The following is a 24506-nucleotide window of genomic DNA, read 5'->3' as shown; positions in this document are numbered from 1 at the left end:
GCTCTAGCTTCTTATTGGCTGACTCTCACACCTTGATTCAACCCATTTCTAATATTCTGTATGTCACCACGGGGTTGTGACTTACTGGGAAAAATTCAGCATATCTGACTCTGGCCACTCCACGGCAGCTCTCTTTGCCTGCCTTCTTTCTCCTAGCATTGAACTCTCTTTTCTCCACCTATCTAAGTTCTTCCCCATCTAAAGGCCAAGGCAGTTTCTTTATTCAACCAATGAAAACAATACAAATACAAAAGGACCTCCGACACTATTTCCCCTTTTCTGTTTAAACAAAAAAAAGGCTTCCACTTAAACATCGTAAAGTTACATATAACAAAACAGTTATTAAGCAAGAATTACAGTCAAAATATTTTTATCTATTTTATCTTTTATCATAACTATGGAAAACTATAACTATCTATCTATTCTTCAGCTCCAGCAAAGAGTCCAGAAAGATGTAATATTACCTAAGTAAACAGGAAGTACATTGTAAGAAATTTTCAAAACTCTAGAAGTTTCAGAGACATCTCAATTCCTAGACAGTCACCCAAAGTCATTTTGTACCATTGGGGCATCCATCTTCAGCCTACAGGCACATAGTATCCAGAAGACTTTTTCATGAAGCAGGAAATTTTAAAGACAGTTCAGTTACTTTCTTCTGTGTCCTGCAGAATGTCTTGCAGACTCTTTTCTTTTATGAATCAGGAACCCCGAAGGAACATCTCAACTTTAGGCAAATTCAGCAGTCCTCTCTCTGTGAGTTTTTCATTTCCAGTTTATGCAACAGTCCAGGCAAGAACAGTTTCTTGCCTAGATGGCTAACAAACTCCATAAGGGGCCTCTTCTATATAGATTGGTGTTTCCAGGAGCAGACATGTCTCATTGTCATGAAAAACCCTGTTATTAAAATATTTTAAATGCCATATTCTGTAGTCTTTGAAAGATGTGAAGAATGCCTATCCATCTGAGATTTATCTATGCACATCTAGAAATTCTAACTAACATGACTACAAACTTGACTATTATTGAGGATTATTTATTAACCTATATTTCTTAATTATACATTACATTTTTTGTAGTAATAGGAGCGGCGTGGCTGTGTCCCCAACACCCCAGCCGCCTGCTTGGCTAGCTTATGCCCCGAAATAATTACACGGACACTGTATTCTTTTAATCACTGCTTGGCCTTTTAGCTCTAGCCCTCACTGGCTAATTCTGATATCCTGATCAACCCATCTCTAATAATCTCTGAGCACCGGTCTTACCAGGAAGATTCTAGCCTAAGTCCATCCTGGGTCGGAGCTGGGGCATGGCGTCTCTCTGAGGCATCTGCTCCCGAGAGGAGAGCTGTGGAGTCTGAGCTCACTTCCTCTTCCTCCCAGCGTTTTGTTCTGTTTACTCCACCTACCTTTGTTCTAACCAATGAGGACCAAGCAGTTTCTTTTTATTTAACTAATGACCTTCCTCCATCATGTCCCCTTTTTCGGTTTAAACAAACAAACAAAAAAAGCTTTAACTTTAACATAGCAAAATTACATATAACAAAACAGTTATCAAGTAAAAGTTACAATAATCTTTATCATAACTAAGGAAAACTATAACTATAACTAACTATTCTTAACTCCATCAAAGACTCCAGAAAGATACAATACTACCTAAGCAAACAAGAAAAAAGCAACTTTTAAAACTCTAGAAATGACAGAGACATCTCCCTGCCTGGACAGTCACCCAAAGTTTCTCTGTACCGTTGGGGCATCTCTCTTTGGCCTACAGGCCCATAGTTTCCAGCAGACATTTCCACAAAGCAGGAAATTTCAAAGGCAGTCACTATCTGCTTGTCCTGAAGAATGTCTCACAGACTCTTTCATGAATCAGGAACACCGAAAGATCATCTCACCTTAGGCAAGTTCAGTAGTCCTCTCTCTGTGGGTTCTCTGTGTCCAGTTTATGCAACAGTCCAGTTTCTTGCCCAAATGGCTATCAAACTCCATAACGAGCCTCTTTGATGGCCATCTTCCTTTTGAAGTACATTGGTGCTGCCAGGAGCAGAGTGTCTCATTGTCATGAAAAGTCCTCAGTTATTAAAACATTAAATGTCCTATTCTGTAATCTTTGAAAGACATGAAGAATGTCTATCTAAAATATATCTCTATATATCTAGAAAATCTAACTAACATGACTACAGGCTTTACTATTATCGATGATTATCCATTAACTACCTATATTTCTTAATTATACAGTACATATTTAAATGAACTACACAATCACAATACCTTAATCAAAATCAGAAACACTTATACATATAACAAAATTGACCTTAAATCTCTATCAATAATGCAAAATCTATACTAATGCAAATTATTCATATCTATATCATATCCCCCTTTAAATGTAAAAGAACATTTATAAACCATATTTGGGATCATGGGCGCAGTTTTTTCTCTCCAAACTGCTTCCTGCTGAATGGGGGCATCGTTAATTAGGTCTTTCATGGTATAACCTGTGTGCTAGTTTCATCTCAGTTGGCAGTTGAGCAAAGCAATTTTCTGAAGGTGTTCACACCAACCCTTCAGGAGGGCGTGGTCTATCATACCATATCGGGATAAATGCAATCCACAAGGTCTGATCCTCTGTGAAAACAAAAGAAGAATCTCTTTCCCAAAGTATCATATCCTTAGATCCAAATTCTGAAATCATACCCTCATGATATCCGTTCTGGTTCCACTTGGCAGCCCATATAATGAAATGTCTCTCTGTACTTAGCTCCTTCACAGTCAAAAATTTTTAAAGAAAACACAATGTACATAATCCAGACTCTCTGTGAATTTTCCATTTTTACGTGGCTTATTTTTCTTTATTTCTTTTAATCTCTTAACTATCTATACTCTGTCTCTTTAAAGATTTTACCTTTTTTTTAAACCATTAACTTTATTCTCTATATTCTTTTTCTTCTCTCTCCCAAGTCTACGTACATTCATCCAATAGTGTGACTCATTTAGTGGTCTGAATCTGTCCTATTGTGAATCTGCAATTTTTTACTATCCAGGAGCACTTTTGATTTGCGCCTTTAAATCACTAGGCACTTAAGAATCTAAGCTGTGACATTCCTAGGTTAATTTTTTGCTTTTTGAGCATATATCTTTGACCTGGAATAACTCTTTAGACCAGGCTGTCTTTGAACTCTCAGAGATCCGCCTGTCTCTGCCTCCCAGGCATTGGGATTAAAGGTGTTTGCTACTGCACCTTGAACTCACAGAGATCTGTTTGTCTCTGCCTTTTAGGCACTGGGATTAAAGGCGTGTGCTACCACACCTTGAAGTCACAGAGGTCTATCTCCCTCTGCCTCGCAAGTGTTGGGATTAAAGGTGTGTACTACCACACACAACAACTCTCTTCCTTTTTTTGTTTTTTGCTTTAAGAACTTCAACTTTTAGTCTGCATATATTTTTAACACACTTTAAACCATTCAGAAATTCTCTCTGTCTTTGAATCTCTCTTTACTGTATATCTCTCTTTTTATGACCACATGGGTCTTTAATTTACCAAGCAATCTCAGTAGGACTAAAGGCGTGGCTTTGCCGGCTAGATGCAGCCCATTCCTTAGCTTTCCAGTCACATGGCTGAGGTATTGGCTGTAGCCATGTTCAGTGCCACAAGTCAACAGTGTTTCAAGGCCCTTGCCATCAAACAAGCTGCAACAGACAACACTCAAGTCCTCTCTCTGTTGCCGGCCCTCCTGCCTCCAACAGTCAGAGTTTGCCCTGGCAGGATGGCCCAGAAAGCCAGCATTTTAAAACAACACAGGTTTGTTCCTGCTGCTGAGTCAGGAAAATTTCAAAATGGATGACGTACCATTTTGTGCTAGCTCTGGGGCCACCAGGTAGGAGTGGCACTCAGCACTTTAATTCTGAGACTGAGCGTGCAGCACAGAAATTCTTTTCATCCAAGTTACATCCAAATCTGACATGCAGAGCACTGTGCAGTCTGAAAACATGTCTCTGTATGGCGGCAGGAATTCGCCATGCTCTTCTGCCTGCCTAAGCCTGATTCTGCCTTCTGCCCAGGAGCAGGCGGGGAGCTCTGAGTCATCCTCACGGTCTCAGAGCACTCTCCTTCCGATCCCAAGCGAGAACACAAACATAAAGCCAGAGTTTGCACTGGTGGCACAGCCCCAGGAAGCCGCGCTTTAAAATAACGCAGCTTTTTTTTCTGCTGCTGTTGCTGAATCAGGAAATCTCTCTATGGCAAGCCACGAACAAACAGCAAAAATCTGTGTTAAACTCTCTCTCCCTTATTTTTTTTTTTTACTCCATTGTACCAGCTCCTATGGAGGTCACTGCCTCAGGCATGTTCTTCTAGGTGATTGTGGACTGTGCCAACTGGGCAATTAAATCTCAAGAGTGATAACAAATGGTTTGTTTTGTAGCCAAGTGTTGATGGAGAGAGGGTCCCTTTGTTTGTCTTGGCCGCCCAGCTAGCTTACTCCTGAAACAATCACACAGAAACTGTATTAATTAAAACACTGCTTGGCCATTAGCTCTAGCCTCATATTGGCTAACTTTCACATCTTGATTTAATCCAATCTTGTGTTCACCACGAGGTCCTGGCTTACCGGGAAAGATTTAGCATGTCTGACCTGGTATCTTTATGGTGGCTCTCTGACTCTGCTTCCTTCTTCCCAGAATTCAGTTCTGTCTTCTCTGCCTACCTAACTTCTTCCCTATCAGGCCAAGCAGTTTCTTTATTGATTAACCAATGAAAGCAACACATAAACAGTAGGACCTCCTACAATAGCCAAGTATGGGTGATCATGGCCTGGGAACACAGACTTAGGTTATCCCAAATTCCCTCAAAGGTGGATCCCTGTTCTGACCAGCTACTCATCATGAACTCTTTAGTTGGAAAACAGTAGTGGCTAGTGGTCCAGTCTGTGTATCAGTGGCAATCAGCAAGCAGCTGTCTTGAAGAAAGCAAACAGGAACTTTTAAGAATGGGAAAACATGCTTAGATATTTGTCCAGTATCGGCAAGTTTCCAGCTGGCAGCTCGCATCTTTCTCCTCTTGTGACTGCTGCAAGCTATGTTGATACCTGTGGACCAAGTTGTTACTTGAGACCAAATGGATGTCTCTGGTCCGTGTTCCCTTCTAGGGAACTAAATTGAAGTTAGTGGTCTCTCCTGTCCACTGAGGCCATGTTAATATTTATAGTTTGAGATGCTGCCGCGAGGCCAAATTGACACCATGGTTCCTGCTACCATCAGGGGCCCTGTTAGCCTTTGTGGTGTATGCTACCACTAGAGTCTATGTTGATTGATGTTCATGGCTTGGGCCATGGTCTGTGCTGCCACTTCAAGCAATCTTGACATCCTTTGTCCACTGTGCCACAGGGCCATGCTGATATCAATGATCTGTGCTACTGCTAGAGGCCTTTGTTGATGTCCATGGTCCATGTTGCCATTGGAGCCCATGTTGGTACCCTGGTCTGAACTATATCAGCAAAAGCCTTGCTGTTCATGACTCATGTTGCCACCAGAGGCCATGCTGGTGTCCCTTCCCTGATCATTGCTGCAGCCTTAGATTATGTTGATGGTCTTGGTCCATACGACCTCTAGAAGACAAGTAGCTTCCCCTAGCCTGGGCTGCAGCCTGAGGTCATGTTGTTGTCTGTGGTCTAATCTGCTACTGGGATGTATGTTGATGTCCATTGTACTGCTTCAGGAAGATATGATGAAGTCTATTGTCTATGCTGCCCCCAGAGATTATGTTGATGTGCATCTTTCATGCTGCAGCCAGAGGCCATGTGGATGTCTGTGGTCCATGCTGCCACTGTGAACCGTGTTGATGTCAATGATCCATGCTGGGACCCTATTAATGTCCATGTGGCTGCTGGCTGTTATAGGCAAGGAAACACCTGTTGAAATGGTATCAATGACTCCAGACTCATAATTCAGAATGAGAGACATTGAAGTCTTCTGTAACAACCTCCCCTACAAAAGGAAAATAAACAAACAAACAAACAGTGTCTAGACAGGGAAGCGGTGGAGGAGAGTCCTTAAAAATTGTGATAAAAATGCTGAAGTGTAGCTCTTCACAGCCATTAACTGTGGTTAGGGATGGGAAAGGACTCAGTTATCTTTAAGGCTTTGACCATGCTCCAATGAGTAATATATGGGCAACACATATAGTACTTGGAGTGTTTGTGTGTGGGGTGGGGTAGAGGGGTGGGAGGGTAGACTTGGGAGGAATGGGAAGCAAGGGTAATTGGGATGCATTGTATGAAATTTCCAAATAATTCTATAAAAATGTGTTGGAAAGGAAACAAAGAACAAATGAAACCTTGAAATAATTCAATAACCACAAAAAGATGGTTGCTGTGTCTGTGGCCTCCACATATTATTTTTTAGAAACTGTTAACGTTATTTCACAAAATTCAATGGCCAACCTGAAGAGAGATATAGTCAGGATTAAATTCAACATAACACACTTCGTAGTTCATAATGAATGTTTGTCAAAATGGTCATTAATTTACCTTTCAGTGCTGTGGGATGGTCTTTCTGTGTGCTGTAAATATGTGTTGCTCTCATTGGTTGATAAATAAAGCTGCTTTGGCCTATGTCAAGGCTGGATACAGCTAGGCCAGAAATCCAAGCAAAAATACAGGTGAAGAAGGGCAGAGTCAAGGGAAGACATCAACCAGTCGCCCAAGAAGCAAGATGCCAGCAGATCGGTAATTCCATGGCCATGTGGAAACACATAGATTAATAGAAATGGGTTAATTTAAATGTAAGACCTAGCTAGTAATAAACCTGAGCCATTGGTCAAACTTTTATAATTAATATAAGCCTCTGAGTGATTATTTGGAAATGGCTGTGGGGTGGTGTGGGACAGAGAAAAGCCTCCATTTATATCTCAGTTTCCATTTTTTCATGACTGGACTAAGAACATGTTACAAGCAATGCCATTTTACTTTCTCGACTTATTTTTTTTTTTTTGAGAATTTCATGAGTAAGCATGCCATTTTAATTTTATTATTTATTCAATTTATTTAAGATTAGGAGAAAACTAATTACTGAGCCTTCTTAAGCATTTTATGCTTAATCTTGTAATAGTTTACACATTTTTGAATTATAAGAACAAAATAATTTTGTTTTTGTTTGACTATTCACTACACTGTACTGACAAATCCCCCAAAGGAGAAAATAGCAGGTCACATGCATCTCTTTTTTGGACTCTGTCATCTTACTACATTGATATATAGATTAAACATCACACATGCCTGGAAGCATCTGGACCTCACACATGCTAATATGGACCCCATTCCCTTTTGTACACTTTATTTCACAACAAGGTCTCCATGCAATCCCCAGATAGCTGGAGTTAGAGCTGTGTATCACCACACGGGACATGGCTACTCTTTAATAAAGTATATATTCAGGGCCAGTAACATGACTCAGAAGGTAAAGGTACCTGCCCCTAAGCTCTATAAGCTGAGTTTGACCCCTGGATTCACATGGTAGAAGAAGAAAACTAGCCCCCAAAAGTTGTCCTTTGATTTTCAAACTTGTGAAATGCATGCAGGAAAATAAAAAAAAATAATAAAGTGAAATAAAAATGTAAAGTTCTAGTAGACTGTCTTTAGTCTATGTTTTTAATATTAGATAAATGCAAACTTATCTCATTCAGGAAAATAACATTTCCAGTGTTCTATTCTTAGTCCATTTAGTGCCCCCCTTTTTCCCAGTCCACTTTATTCAGATAAAGAAAATAACACCATTTCTAAAATAAATAAATTTTTTCTCATATTGAAATTAATTTGCATTTATCAGTTAAATTATCTTATTTACAGTACATGTTAATCCCAAAGACTGGAGGAGACAGATCACTGACCCAAATCTTCATGACCAAATGAATTAAAACATCTTTTTTATTTATGTACATGAACTGCCTCCCCTTAGGTGGAGTTTGAGAGGTCAGCATTGGAGGTGAGGGAGTGAAGATTTTTATAAAGCTCAAGGTAGGGAGTTTCTAAATGGTGGACATGACAGGTGAAAGAGGGGGGGTTACAGGAGCAGAACATAAATTACACAATAGCCCAACCCAGGCTCCTGAAAGAAAGACATGGCTGTAAAGGGGGCATAAGGAGGCAGTCACTGGTAACAGGGAGTCAAAAGGTGGTAATGAGTGTTCATGTAAACTTTTATAACAAAGATAGGCTTACAAAATGGTTATAAACAACCTTTGGAAACAAAGACATGGTTGCCATTTCTGGAACAGACAGTACAGAACCATTTGTAGTAAAGGGTACAGATGGGCATAGCCCAAACCATGAAAGCAGGGTTAATCATAAACAGAATTTTTTTGTCTTTAATATTTTGTCTTTACTATAAGAGGGCTTTTAAGCCTAAGATGGAGGCAGGCTGGTTCTTCCTACACTTTCTCCCATGTCTCAAATCCCCCTGCTATCTGTGATTCCATTTCTCTGAGACACAAAGAGCTCCATCTGCTTCCTGAGTGGCTGTTCGACTCCAATGGGTAAAGGTAACCAGCCACCTGACAAGTGGGATCCAGTTATAAGTGGACTTGTTGGGAACAGCCGAGGAGCGAGAACAAAAATTCTTCCTCTTTAGTTTCAATTTCTGTCTTTCCATAGCTGAGACTCAGCTCAGAAAAGAGTGATTCAGAGACTGCTAAGTCTCTGAAGAGAGAACCGTTACCCCAGACTTCTTGCAGAAGGAATAATAGTATGTATTTAATGCAATCTGAATGAAACTAAAAGGGCAGAGAGGAGTTTCTATTGGAGTATATCATACTTAAACATGACCAGGCAAGAGAAATGAACAATGAATTAATTATAAGACCTGTGTTGGATCGGTGAATAAGGTGAGGACTTGACCATTTCCAGGTAGATCCGAGGGGAAGGTTTTATTGGAAGAATCCACAGTGGGGAGAGAAAGTAGTAGACTAAACAAGGCCAGCAGATTCAACTTGACCGTGAGAGAAGAAAGAGTGGAGGAACGTGAGAGAGGAGGACCAAGAGAGGAAGATAAAAGAGACAGCAAGGCAAATAGCAGGGTTATGTAGTAATGAGAAGCTTGGAAAGGGAAGCCAATGAGCTGCATTTAGAGTACGGGCCAGGGAGAGAGGAGCTGAGAGGAGTCACAGATCCTGAGTGAGCCTGGAGGCCAGCGTGCATTGTGGGATGGTTGTAGCATGAAAGTCTATCATTCGTCCCCGGTTTCTTCTGGACCTGACAGTCCGTTTATTTGGGTTTGGTTTTTTTTTTTCTGTTTTTGTTTTGATATTTTTTATGTTTTGCGGGTTTGTTGTATTTCTCGTTATCTTTCTCTCTCTCTGTGCTTCTGTGTGTTTGTGTGTGCTGTTATAATTTAAGAATTGGCTACAGAGAGTTTTGGGCTCACATAGGAGGTTTACTTTTGTCTTGATATCTTTTCTTACTTCTATCCAAAGATGTTCTTTCTGTTCTTTCTTTCTATCTATCTATCTATCTATCTATCTATCTATCTATCTATCTATCTATCTATCTATCTATCTATCTATCATCTATCATCGTTGACTTACTGATGTGGAATTTGATGTGGGATTCCTCTACATAGGCTGTAAATATATTTTATTGCCATTGGTTAAATAAAGAAGCTGCTTTTGGCCAATGGCTTAACAGAATATAGCCAGATTGAAAAAGAAAGAGTAGGCAGATTCAAGGAGAAGCCATGTAGCCACTACAGGAGACAGACACCAGACGCCAGACAGATCCTTCCTTCTAACTATTCTCTCCCTTACAGCTTATAGACCCCAGCAAAATCTTTTAAGCAGTATAAAAATTACCTTTTGGTTACATTCTATTTTTCAAGTGAATGATTATAATGGATAAAATTAAAAAGCAGCATTTTTTCCATATTCTTTACACGATTAAACATTTTACATACTCCAGGTGAAAACAAGTTGTTTCAGGAATCTGTATACATTCATACCCAAGCAACTTGTTATAGATTAACAGCATAGAAGCAAGCAAGGTATTTTTCTTAGACAGTTCTTTTGCCGGCAGGCTGCATTTTGCAGTTACAAAGAAATGTCCAATCACTTTATTGCTTATCTCAAAAAGTAACCTCATTGGGAGCCTTAAAAGAATCACTAAACTTTTATATATGAAAAAGAGTCAGTCAGCTCTGCTTTAAATCTTTAGGGTGCATACACACTCATTAACAGTATTTTAATATTAGGAAGTTGAGGGCAGAAATGGATGAAAGGAATTAGCCATCATCTTTGCTCCTCAAACAATCCTAGCAATAAAGGCACATCCGTTAATAATAATTGGGCTGCTTTGTTCTTGTTTCCTGGTCTCAACGAGTCCCTCATTCATCTACATGCTTTTCTAAACTTTAGATATTTTTTTGTTTCTTCACCTCAAAACTATTAACAGAAACATTTTAATCTATCCTTAAGTTATTTTCAAAGCTTTGTTTTAGCTATAATGTACACCAAATCTATGAATACATCTCCCAACATTACGATTAAAAGAATTTAAGATAGCTGGGCTTCTGGAACTAAATTGTTTTTCTTCCTTTTTTAAAATAACTTACTGTTTTTAATTAAGCTATACATTTTCCTCCATTATCCTTCCTTTCTTCCTTCTCCCCTTACACCCCCCCCACACACCTCCATACTCCCAGTTTACTCAGAAGATCTTGTATTTTTCTTCTTCCTTGGTGGATCTATGTATTTTTCTCTTAGGGTCTTCTTTGTTGTCTAGGTTCTCTGGGTATTTGAACTGTAGGCTGGTTATTCTTTGCTTTATGTCTAAAAGCCAAATATGACTGAATACATATTATATTTGTTTTTATGAGCCTGGGTTATCTCACTCAGCATGGTTTTTTCCTAATTCTGTCCATTTGTCTGCAAATTTCAAGATGTCATTTTTTTTTTTTTACCACTGAGTAGTGTTCCGTTGTGTAAATGTACTATATTTTTCTTATCCATTCTTCAGTTGAGGAGTTGATTTTAGGTTCTAGCTACTGCAAATAATGCTGCTATGAACATATTTGAGCAAATATCCTTGTGGTATGATTGAGCATCCTTTGGGTTTATGCCTTAGAGTGGTATTGCTGGGTTTTGAGACAGACTGATTCCTAATTTTTTGAGAAATAGCCATACTGAGTTCCAAAGTGTCTACACAAGTTTGCAGTTCCACCAATAATGGGGGAGTCTTCCTTTACTCCACATACTATCCAGGATAAGGTGTCATAAGTGTGTTTGATCTTGGTCATTCTGACAGGTTTAACACAGTATCTCAGAGTTGTCTTGATTTACTTTTCCTTGATAGCTAAGGATGTTGAACATTTCCTTAAGTGTCTTTTGACCACTTGAGATTCCTCTGTGGAGAGTTCTCTATTTAGGTCTGTACCATAGTTTTTTTAAAAATTGGCTTATTTGTTCATTTAATGTCAAGTTTCTTGAGCTCTTTGTCTATTTTTTAGGTTAGTCCTCTGTCTGATGTGGGGTTGGTGAAGATCTTTTCCCATTCTGCAAGCTACTGTTCTATCTTGTTGACCATGTTATTTGCTTTACAGAAGTTTTTCAGTTTCAGGAGATCCCATTTATTAATTGTTGATCATAGTGTCTGTACTATTGGAGTTATATTTAGGAAGTGGTCTCCTGTGCCAATGCACTCAAGGCTACTTCCCTCTTTCTCTTTTATGAGTTTCGGTGTGGTAGGTTTTATGTTGAAGTCTTTGATCTACTTCGACTTGAGTTTTGTGCATTTGCAGTAGTTGCGGATCTATTTGCATTCTTCTACATGTCGATTTTCAGTTATGCCAGCACCATTTGTTGAAGATTATTTCTTTTTTCCATTTTATAATTTTAGTTTCTTTGTCAAAAATCAGGTGTTTATAGGTGTGTGGATTAGTAACAGGGTCTTCAGTTTGATTCCATCGATTCCATTGGTCCACATGGCTGTTCTTTCCACTCCCTTCAAAACAAGGTTTCTCTGTAGTTTTACAGTTTGTCCTGGAACTAACTCTTGTAGACCAGGCTGGCCTGAAACTCACAGAGATCCATCTGCCTCTACCTCCTGAGTGCTAGGATTAAAGGAATTTGCCACTACCGCCCGGCTACATGTCTGTCCTTATGCCAATACCAAGCTGCTTTTATTACTGTAGCTCTATGGTAGACCTTGAAGTCAGGGATGGTGATGCCTCTGGAAGTTCCTTTATTGCACAGGATTGTTTTGGCTATCCTGGATTTTTTTTTTAAATATGAAGTCGAGTATTGTTCTTTCAAGGTCTGAGAAGAATTGTGTTGGGATTTTGATGGGGATTGCTTTGAATCTGTAGAATGATTTTGGTAAGATTGCCATTTTTACTATGTTGATCCCTATTCAAGAACATGGGAGATCTTGCCATTTTCTGATATTTTCGTCAATCTTTTTCCCCAAAGACTTGTTGTACAGGTATTTCACTTATTTGGTTAGAGTTACCCCAAGATATTTCATTTTATTTGTGGCTATTGTAAAGGATGATGTTTCTCTGATTTCTTTCTCAGCCCATTTGTCACCAGTATATAGAAATAATGCTGATATTTTTTGAGTTAATCTTGTATCCTGCTATATTATTGAAGGTGTTTATGAATTGTAGAATTTTCCTGGTGGAATTTTTGGGGTCACTTATGTATACTGTCACATTACCAGCAAACAGTGAAAGTTTGACTTCTTTTCTGTTTTGTAACCCCCACCCATTGATCTCCTTTTTTTTTGTCTTATTATTCTAGCTAGGACCTCAAGTACTATATTGAATTGATATGGAGAGAGTGGACAGCCGTGTCTTGTTCTTGATTTCAGTGGGATTGCTGTGAGTTTCTCTTCATTTAGTTTGATGTTGGCTGTTGGTTTGCTGTATATTGCCTTTATTATGTTTAGGTATATTTCTTTTATCCTTGTTCTTTCCCAGACCTTTATCATGAAGGAATGTTGAATTTTGTAGAAGGCTTTTTCAGCATCTAATGAGATGGTTGTGGTTTTTTTTCTTTTAGTTTGTTTATATGGTGGATTACATTGATGGATTTTCATATGTTGAATCATCCCTGCATTTCTGGGATAAGGTTATGGTAGATGATTTTACTGATATGTTCTTGTATTCAGTTTGTCAGTATTTTATTGAATATTTTTACAACAGTGTTCATGAGTGAGAATGATCTATAATTCTCTTTCTTAGTTGTGTCTTTGTGTGGTTTGGGTATCAGGGTAACTGTAACCACATAAAAAGAGTTTGGCAACGTTCCTTCTGCTTTTTATTCTTTGGGACAATTTGAGGAGTACTGGTATTAGTTATTTGAAAATCTGGCCGAATTCTCTGTTGAAACCATCTGGTCCTGGGATTTTTTTATTTTTCCTTTGATGACTGTTTCTATTTCCTTAGCGGTTATAGGTCTATTTAATTTGCTTATCTGGTCTTGATTTAATTTTTGTTTGTGATACTTATCCAGAAAATTGTCCATTTCCTTTAAGCTTTCCAAGTTTGTGAAGTACAGGCTTTTGAAGTATGACTTGATGATTCTCTAGATTTCCTTCATGTCTGTTGTTAAGTATCCCTATTCATTTAGTCCCTTCCTGTTCATTTTTGTTAATTTGGATTTTCTTTCTCTATACTTTTGTTAGTTTGGATAAAGGTTTGTCTATTTTGTTGATTTTCTTGAAGAACCAACTCTGTCTCATTGATTCTTTGTATTGTTTTCATTGTTTCTATTTTGTTGATTTCAGCAAAATAATCTCAGTTTGATTATTTCCTGTTGTCCAGTCCTTCTGGTAAGTTTATTCTTTTTCTTCTAGAGCTTTCAGGTGTTCTGTTAGTTCACTAGTGTAGGATTTTCCTGCTTTGTTGTATAGGCATTTATTCCTATGAATTTTCCTCTTAGCACCTCTTTCATGGTTTCGCATAAGTTTGGGTATGTTCTGTGGTTATTTTCATTGAATTTTATGAAGTCTTTAATTTCTTTCTTATTTCTTCCTTGACCCAATGGTGATTCAGTTGAACATTGTTCAGTTTCCGTGAGTTTGTGGGCTTTCTGCAGTCATTGTTTTTGTTGAATTCTCTATATAAGCCATGATGGTCCGATAAGACATAGGGAGTTATTCCATTTTCTTTATATCTGTTGAGATTTGCTTTGTTACCAAGTATGTGATTGATTTTGGAGAAGGATCTATTAGATGCTGAGAAGAAGGTATATTCTTTTGTGTTTGGCTAAAAAGTTCTATAGATGTCTGTTAAAATCATTTGAGTCATAACACCTGTTAGATCTTTTATTTTGCTGTTAAGTTTCTGTCTGCCAGACCTGTCCATTGGGGAACATGGTGTGTTGAAGTCTCCACTATTAGTATGTTGGGTTTGATGTGTTATTCAAACTTTAGTAGTATTTCTTTTACAAATGAGGGTGCCCGTGTATTTGGAGGATAAATGTTCTAAAATGATACTTCATTTAGATAGATTTTTTCCTGTAATGAATATGAAATGAACTTTTTCATCTCTTTTGACTAATTTTAGTTTGAAGTCTACTTTGTTAGATATTAGGATAGTTACAACAGCTTGTTTCTTAGGTCCAGTTTATTGGAAAATCTTTTCCCAACCCTTTACTCTGAGGTAATATCTGTCTTTGTAGTTGTGGTGTGTTTCATGTATGCAGTGGAAGGATACTATTCTGGTAGCCTGTGTCTCTTTATAGGCCAATTGAGTCTATTGATATTATGGGATATTAATGACTAGTGATTGCTAGTTCCTGTTATTTTTGTTTTTGTTGTTTTTGGTGGTGTGGTGTGTGTTTCTCTTTGGGATTTGCTGGTGTGGGATTGTCTAGTACCTGTGTTTTTGTGGGTGTAACAAACTTCCTTGATTTGGAGTTTTTCTTCAAGTACTTTCTGTAGGGCTGGATTTGTGGATAGGTATTGATCAATCTGGTTTTGTCATGGAGTATCTTTTTTCCCTTCCATCTATGTTGATTGAAAACTTTGGTGGATATGGTAGTCTGGGCTGATACCCATGGTCTCTTAGTGTCTGTATAAAACTTGACAAGGACTTTCTTGCTCTCAGGGTTTCCATTGAGAAGTAGGGTTTAATTCTGAGAGGTCTGCCTTTATATGTTACGTGACATTTTTCCTTTGCAGATTTTAATATTCTTTCTTTATTCTTCATGTTTAGTGTTTTGACTATTATGTGGCAAGGGGACTTTCTTTTTTGGTTTAGACCATTTGGTATTATTTAAGCTTCTTGTATTTTCATAGACATGTCCTTCTTTAGGTTGATCAAGCTTTCTTCAATGATTTTGTTTAGTATATTTTTCTGTGCCTTTGAACTTGGCTTTTTCTCCTTCTTCAATGCCTGTTATTCTTAGGTTTTATTTTTTCATGGTGTTCCAGATTTCTTGGACATTTTGTGTTAAGAATTTGTTGCATCTAACATTTTTTTGACTGATAAATCTATTTCCTCTATCTTATCTTCAATGCCTGAGATTCTCCCTTCCATCTCTTGTATTCTGTTGTTTATGGTTGCATCTGTAGTTCTTGATCATTTACCCATATTTTTCATTTCCAAATTTCCCTAGGTTTGTGTTTTTTATTGCCTTTATTCATTTTCAAGTGTTAAACCACTTCCTTCACCTGTTTGATTGCTTTTCCTTGGTTTTAAGAGATTTTTTGGATTTCTTCCAATTTTTTTTGGTTGTCTTTTCCTTCATTACTTTAGATAATTTTTCATTTCCTCTTTAAGGGCCTCAATTATCTTCATAAAGTTATTTTTAAGGTCGTTTTCTTCTGCTTCATCTACATCAGGATGTTCAAGTGTCACTGTTGTGGAACCGCTGCTTTCTGCCAGTGCCGGATTGCTCTTTATGTTGTCGAGTGCATTCTTACCCTGTTGTCTACCCATGTCTCCCTCCTGTTGTAACAGGTAGATCCTGATTCCTGGAATCCTAGAACTTCTTTCCCCATAATTCTTCACATTCTGCTTTTCTCTTGGCAAAAGAAAGAAAACTCTTCACTTATCTGGATTTTACTATAGAGAAATGCCAGCCTGTAAAACATGGCATGGTCAAAATAGTTCTTCTCATCAACACGGTTGCCACCAAAATCCAGAACAACAAAAAAGCCCATCAGGTCCCCTAGCAGTTTATCAGAAAATCTGACCATAGAGCACTGGTGTTCTGCTGGGAAATTTCAACTACCACCCACCTGCTGTTTTTGATCTCACTCTTAACCACCAGTTTCCTGTTTGTAAAACTGTTATTCTACTCGGTTTCGAAATGCATACTTCTGAAATCACAGCTCATGCCTCTCATCACTCATGCTCTGGAATCTTCTACTGTAGCCAGCTGTGTTCGTATTTGACTGATAGCTGTTGAAGGTCCTGTGAATGAATCTCCAATACATTACCTCTGCAGGGATCCAGCTATTATTGAAAATCAAGTGTGTAAGAGGATGTCATAGGTTGATTGAATCAGTCTGCTTCCATCTTGGCTTTAAAAGTCATCTTATATAATAAAACCAGTTTTATTCCTATTTATAATTAAATATCTTTCTCAAGGATTCGACTATGCCTCACCTACAACCTTCAAATGATTCTATACGGCCTGTTTCAGGAAATGGCAATCATGCCTTTGCTTCAAAATTTGGTATGACTGCCTCGTTACACTTATGTTCAGCTTCTGTAACCTGGCCTTGATTTGTTTGACAAATCCTCTATTGGGAAACTCCCTACTCTTGAACCATGAAAAAACCCTTTTCTTCTGTAGCTAGTCTTTCTTGTCAGACTTTCTTTGGACCACCAGCTCCCAAATAATGATACAGAGACTTATTAATGATCAAACTTGACTTTTAGCTTAGACTTGTTCCCAACTAGCTCTTATAACTTAAGTTAACCTGTTTCTATTAATCTATGTTATACAACATGGATATTTATCTTTCCTACATTTTGTATGTCCAACTTCCTTTGTGTCTCTCTGGCATCTCCCCCACACTTAGATTTATCCCCAGCTCCTCTCTCTCCCCATAAGTCCCACCTATTCTCTCTTGCCTAGCTATTGACCACTCAGCTATTTATTAAATAAATCAGAAGGTATCTTGACAAAGATAAATCTTTACAGTGTACAAAAAGATTATTCTTCAACAATCTTCCCCATATCCAATTATGATTTATTGAACCCCTTCTTAAGGAGAGTCAGCCCATGTTAAAAAAAAGCTTGCTTTAATTAATTTTGCCATGATTTGGGTCAGTGTTCTTTTTTTCTTGCATCTGTGGTATTAACATTGTACAGAGAAAATAAGGACAGAGGAGTAATTTCATGGGTCTTAATTGTGATGGTGGCAATATGATTATACATGTTCTCAAAATTCCTGGAAATGTACAACAAATGAATACATTTTACTAAATGTAAATTACATTTAAAATGTACCAGTTGACTTTAATCACCACATTTTGTTTATTTTCAAAAGACTCCAAGATCACAGGAGTCTTAGCTTAAATGAAGGGAAAAAAAACCAAGATATAGGACTGAATGCTTAAGTTGAGGAGGACATGAGACAGAAACAGGGAAGCAGAGTTAGAAGCAGACGTCCCAATGGTGAGCAGTTTCAATTCTCCTTGAAACAGAAATGTTTTTGATTCTCTCCAGTCCAGAGATCAGAAGTGACTGAGTTCCTGTTTCCTTTCTTCTAAGAGAGCTCCCTGCCTGGATGCAGTGCATGGGGTATAACTGACATTAAGCTTGCCTGCTGAGCAGCTTTAGATCCCTAGGTCTTCCTAGCAGAAACATACTGTGTCAATTCCTCAGGTTTAGCCCATAACATAAATAATTTTGAGGTATCTTGAGCAGGAAATGTTACAGTAGCCTTTGAGGCCATTGGAGATATCAGTGCTCCCTTAAGTCTGTTTCCTCTTCTCAGGTGAACAGAATCTGCTTCTTGTCCTGGGTAGACATGACACACCATTGTATCCTGTCATAAGAGTTCTTCCTGCTGGGCCTGTCAACCACATGGACAAGAGACCACCCCTCAGCAAGGCTGATCCACCTAAAGCCATGCTAAAGAGGTGGCAGGAGAAAGTATTCTTTTACTGAGCTAATGTGATTTTCTTTCCCTGAAACTCCACTGATGTAGTATTGTCATCTGTCAATCTGTTTGTGTTGATTTCATTGGTTAATAAAGAAACTGCTTTGGCCCATTTGATAGGCCAGCCCTTAGGTGTGTGGAGTAGACAGAACAGAACGCTGGGAAGAAGGGAAGTAGGTCAGACGCAATGAAGCTCCAGCCCAAGATGTATGTACACTAGAATCTTCCTGGTAAGCCAACACCTCGTGGTGCTACACAGATTATTAGATATGGGTTAAAGCAAGATATGAGAGTTAGCCAGTAAAAGACTATAGCTAATGGGCCAAGCAATGTTTAAATGAATACAATTTGTGTGTTGTTATTTCGGGTGTAAAGCTAACCATGTGGGAGCCAGGTGGGATGAAAAGCAGGCCTGCGGCTCCTTCTACACTCCACTCTGTGTGGTCACCTGTGGTGCTGCAGCCAAGCAGTCTGTGAAGCTCTCTGGCTTTTCTGAGTTCTAAATCAGAAGATTTGAGCTACTCCGTGTTCTGATCCTTTACTATTTTTGGATATTGGACAAAGTTGGAATTTTTAACTTTTTCTCTGAACATCCCAGATTTTTCATGTTGCTGCTTGTTAAATGTGGAGTTCTCAAAAATTTGTGGAAAAGCATATAGCTTGTCTTTTAGATTTTGGCTCCATAGAAAATTTTAAACCCTTTTTTTCTTTCTAGTTGTACTTTAAACAAAGATGTCCTTTGAATTCAGTGCACCAAAATTTCCACAATAGCTTTATTTTTCAATAAAGTAATTGTAGTGATAATGCGAGTAGCCCTGCTTTTCATCCCGCCCGGCTCCCGCATGGCTAGCTTATGCCTGAAATAACTACATGGAAACTGTATTCATTTAAACACTGTCTGGCCCATTAACTCTAGCTTCTTACTGGCTAACTCTCACATCTTGATTAACCCATTTCTATTAATGTGTGTAGCACCACGAGGTGGTGAGTTACTGGGAAGATTCTAACCTGCATCCATCTCAGAGAGGAGAGCTATGGCATGTGTCTCATTTCCCTTCTTCCCAGCATTCTGTTCTGTCTACTCCACCTATCTAAATCCTGCCCTATCAAAAAGCCAAGGCAGTTTCTTTATTAATTAACCAATGAAAGCAACAGAGATAGAAGACCCTCCCACATCATTTCCCCCTTTTCTGTTTAAACAAAAAAGAAAAGCTTTCACTTTAACATAGTAAAATTACATATAAGAAAACAGTTATCAAACAAGAATTACAATTACAATATTTATGTCTACTTTTTCTTTTATCATAATTAAGGAAAAATATAACTATAACTAACCATTCTTTAACTCCATCAAAGACTCCAGAAGGATATAATATTACCTAAGCAAACAAGAAATAAGCAACTTCCAAAACTCTAGAAATGACAGAGACATCTCACTGCTTGGACAGTCACCCCAAGTTCTTTTGTACCATTGGGGCATCAATCTTTGGCCTATAGGCCCATAGTATTCAGCAGACTTTTCCATGAAGCAGGAAATTTCAAAGATAGTTCAGTCACTTTCTGCTGTGTCCTAAAGAATGTCTTACAGACTCTTTCATGAGTCAGGAACCCCAAAAGACCATCTCACCTTTAGGCAAGTTTAGCAGTCTTCTCTCTGCGGGTTCTTTGTGTCCAGCTTATGCAACAGTCCAGGCAAGAGCAGTTTCTTGCCTAAATGGCTAACCAACTCCATAAGGAGCCTCTTCAATGCCCATCTTCTTGAAGAAGATTGGTGCTCCCAGGAGCAGACTTGTCTCATTGTCATGAAAAGTCCTAACTTATTAAACATTAAATGCCATATTCTATAGTCTTTGAAAGATATGAAGAATGCTTATCTAATTGATATATATCTACATATCTAGAAAATCTAACATGACTACAAGCTTGACTATTATTGATGATTATCTATTAACAACCTATATTTCTTAATTATACATTACATTTTTAAATGAACTATACAATCACAATACCTCAATCAAGAGCATATATATATATATATATCTTTGTGTAACAAAATTGACCTTAAAATACATACCAATGCAAATTATTCATTGTAGAAGAAACGGCAGGCTGCATTCTTGCCTGGCTTCCACACTGCTAGCTTAGCCCTGGAAATAATAACATGGAAATGGTATTCTTTTAAACACTGCCTGGCCCATTAGTTTCATCCTCTTACTGGCTAATTCTCATATCTTGCTTAACCCATTTCTAATAATCTGTGTAGCACCACGAGGTGGTGGCTTACTGGGAAAGATTCAGTATGTCTGACCTGGCAGCTGGCTCCATTGTGTCTGCCCAACTCTGCTTCTTTCTCCCAGCATTCTGTTCTGTTTACTCCACCTACCTAATTTTTTGTCCTATCAAAGGACCGGGGCAGTTTCTTTATTAACCAATGAAGTAACACATCACAGAAGACTCTCCCACATCAATTCATATCTATATCATATTTCTCTTTAAATGTAAAATAACATTTATAAACAATATTTTTGATATGGGCACAGTTTTTTTTTCTCTCCAAACTGCTTCGTGCTAAATGGAGGCACTGTTATACAGATCTTTCATGGTGTAACCTGTGTACTGGGTTCATCTCAGTCAGCAGTTGAGTGAAATAATTTTTTGAGGGTGTTCACAGCAACCTTTCAGGAGGGCGTGGTCTATCATACCATATTGGGATAGAAGCAATCCACAGGGCCTCATCCTCTGTGAAAACAAAAGAAGAACTTTCCCAATCCATCATTAACTTAGATCCAAATTTTGAAGTTAGGGTATTTTCAAAATATCTATATTGGATTAGTTCAGCAGCATTTATAAACAAATATCTTTTAGCAGCTGTTGCGCCTTCCTCAGCATTCAAACAATTCAAAGACAGCATAATAGCATACAGTATCAAGATTCTCTGTGTATTTTCCATCTTTGTGTGGCTTTATTTTAACCTCTATTTTGTTTGTTTTTACTTTTATTTTTTGAGACAGAGTCTCTGTATATCTTTGACCTGGAATAACACTGTAGACCAGACTGTCCTTGAACTCACAGAGATCTGTCTGTCTCTGCCTCCCTGGTATTGGGACTAAAGGTGTGCGCTACCACACCTTGAAGTCACAGAGGTCAATCTACCTCTGCCCCTTGAAGTCACAGAGGTCAATCTACCACTGCCTCCCAAGTGTTGGGATTAAAGGTGTGTACTATCACACACAACTACTCTCTTTCTTTCTTTTTTTTCTTTAAGAACTTTAACTTTTAGCCTGCATGTATTTTTAACACACTGTAAACCATTTAGAGTTTTTCTTCATCTTTGAATCTCTTTTTAATGTATATATCTCTTTTTCTGACCACATGAGTCTTTATGGAGAAGATTAAAGCTGTGGCTTCGATGTCTGGATCCAGCCCATTCTTTATCTTTCCAACCTCATGGCAGAGGTACTGGCTGTAGCCATTTTTATTGCCACAACTCTATGGTGTTTCAAGACCCTTACCAGCAAGCAAGCTACAACAGTGTTAAACAACACTCAAAAGCTCCATAGTCAGGACCGCCTGCTTGAAAGAGTCAGAGTTTGCCCTGGCAGAACGGCCCAGAAAGTCGGCATTTTAAAACAGCATCATAGCTTTTTTCCTGCTACAGCTGAAAACTGAAAAGCATGTGTTCAGCTTTTCATTAACATCATTTAAGTGTTTCGTGGCAAGACCTCTTAAAAGAGCTGCAGGGTTTTGCAGCTAAAGCTGAGTCAGGAAGCCTTTCTTAGATGAGAGCACTTGCTTGCCTCTGGCAAGCAGAGCAGACCCGAGAAATGCTGCTACCAAGAAGCCATGCTTTACTCTATTCTTTTCTGCCCAGAATTACTTCCCAAGCTCACTCGGGATTTATGTGGATGCAGCCATCCACGTGGGCAAGATAAGCTCCTGTGTATGATAAAGTATGGTATAATGGGATGGGAAAAGAATGCCTTACCAAAGTCTGCCTTTTACAAGAGATTGAGACTTGGGACCCTCTTGTAGAAAAGTGAATTATATAAAAGCATATCTTGCAGACATGAAATAGTTGTTTGGGCTTAAATATTGTCGTCCATAAAGCATTATACCCATGTCTATTACTTTTAAACTTTGTAGCCTCAAGTAGCTGCCAGCTGACATCAGTGCTGTGAGAGCAGGATGTGTCTGGCTTGATGTTTAGTTAAGTCTGAAAAAAAAACCGCTAAACTCTATGTCTAGAGTAAGGTTATGTAGGGGATGGGAAAGTATATTTGGGGAAACATAAAGGGGGCTTTCATAACAATTGCAATGTATTTCTTAAACTGTGATGTATTTCTCTATGACAAACAAAGCTGCTGTGAACATAGTTGAGCTCATGTACATAAGATGTAGAAAAAGACAAGATCTCCTGAGTAAATTGGGAGCATGGGAACCTTGAGGGAGGGATAAAGGAGGGAGGGGAGAGGCAGGGAGGGGAGCAGAGAAAAATGTAGAGCTCAGTAGAAGTCAATAAAAATATGATGTAATTCCCAAAAGTAAAAAATATAGAAGCCAGTAAATAAAGCTTTTCATGTAACCCGGGCAAGAAAAACTCAGTTTAAGTATAAATAAAGACGGCTTAAGCTATCTGAGTTCACTTGAGTGCAAGCAGTCGGTGGTCAGAACTTCTCTTTGTGTGGCTGCCCCTTGAAACCATAGATACTTTGTGTAACATGATAGTTCCAAGAATATTGCCATTCAGTCCATTAACTCAAGATTTTATTAGTATTTGCTATCGTTCAACAATGTTTTACTGTTTTCATTGTGTAAATCCCTCACACCTGTAACTGGCTTCATTCCTCTTGTAATCTCTCGGTAATCTCATGCCTTGGAACTCTCTACATAGACCAGGCTGGCCTTGAACTCACAGAGGATACACTGTCCTTGCCTCCCAAGTGCTAGTTTTAAAGTCATGAGCCACCACACCTGGCCCATGCTGGAATTTTGACAGGCATGGTTTTGTGCAGATAACCACAGTTGTGAGTTTGTAAGAGCAATGACCATATCATATCCGGAGAGAGAATTTCAGGGTATTTTTGCATTTTTATCACCTGCTTCTTCCACGATGTTCCTTGTGTGGGAATTAATATAGACATCACATTTAAGGCTGGGTACTCACAGTTACTTATTCTCAGCTCTTCGAGCAGTTACACTCATACTGCATTTATCATTGCTGACTACAAAAAAAAATGCTTCACCGATCAAGGTGAAGAGCATCATTAATCTATGGGGACAAGCATAGTTATTTAGAAGGTGGTATGCCAGCATGGCCATTTACCGAGAGAACAATAGGCTCTTACCTTGGTCCTATGATCTCCATAGTCATTGTCTTAGTCAGGGTTTATACTGCTGTGAAGAGACAACATAACCATTGCAACTCTTGTAAGGAAAACATTTGGAGTGCTCACAGGTTCAGAGGTTCAGTCTATTATCATCATGGTGGCATGCAGGCAGACATGGGCTACATCTTGATCAGAAGGCAACAGTAAATAGACTCAGACACTGTGCAGTATCTTGAGCATAGGAAACCTCAAACCCACCCCCACAGTGTCCTCCAACAAGGCCATATCTACTTCAACAAAGCCACACCTCCTAATACAGCCACTGTGCATGATTTTATGGCAGCCAATTATATTCAAATCACCACAGCATTGGTTTCAATACATATACAGCACCAGGCATAAATTCTCTCCTGTGGAGTAGGGAACCTCAGACTCATTCTGAAACCAGTTGTTTACCCCATAGCCTTCATACCAGTACGGCTCCAGTGATCATTTTGTATGTGTGGTTGGTGTTGTGGCGCGGTACCATTGATGGCTTCTCCCTCAGCAGCTGCACAGTGCCTTCCAGTGTTATGAAAGCTGATCAGCAGCTTGGAGGTTTCTGGTTCAGGTTGCTTTATTTATGTGATAACCATGTGTTATCTTCAGAAATAAGGTCTTAGCTAATAGTAATTGTGGACAGTCAAGGACAATGGTAATATTCTGTGTTGTTCTGGGAACCTTTGATGTCTCCTTGACCAAGAACTTGTAGGCTATCCCATGCCAGGCACTGAGATGTTTGTTTAATAACCCAAGTCTTCTGGGAGCAGTGTTGCCTACCTAGGCAGGATAACTCACCTCAAACTCCTTTACAAATATATCAAGCTTAAACGAACTTACTGTTTTAGTTAGGGTTTACTATTGCAGTGAAGAGACACCATGACCATAGTAACTCTTATAAAGAGAACATTCAATTGAGGACGGCTTGTTTACAGTTTGAGAGGTTTAGTTCATTATGATAATGAAGAGGAGCATGGCAGTGTGCAGGCAGACATGGTGCTGGAGCTGAGAGTGCTCCATCTTTTAGACAAAAGGAA

At 38.7% G+C, this 24506-nt stretch overlaps 1 long non-coding RNA gene across 1 annotated transcript; it reads right to left on the bottom strand.

Moving 5' to 3' along the window:
- Nucleotides 1–15916: 15916 nt before the first annotated feature.
- LOC142855455 (uncharacterized) lies at nucleotides 15917–23678 on the bottom strand. Its single transcript, XR_012911511.1, has 3 exons — nucleotides 23436–23678; nucleotides 20178–20236; nucleotides 15917–16009 (listed from the first exon to the last, which is right to left on the bottom strand). It is a non-coding gene; the product is annotated as an uncharacterized LOC142855455 (long non-coding RNA).
- Nucleotides 23679–24506: the final 828 nt, after the last annotated feature.

The sequence above is a fragment of the Microtus pennsylvanicus genome, chromosome 8, assembly GCF_037038515.1.
Source record: "Microtus pennsylvanicus isolate mMicPen1 chromosome 8, mMicPen1.hap1, whole genome shotgun sequence".
NCBI classification, from domain to species: domain Eukaryota; kingdom Metazoa; phylum Chordata; class Mammalia; order Rodentia; family Cricetidae; genus Microtus; species Microtus pennsylvanicus.
This window is presented reverse-complemented; position numbering and strand designations above follow the sequence as displayed.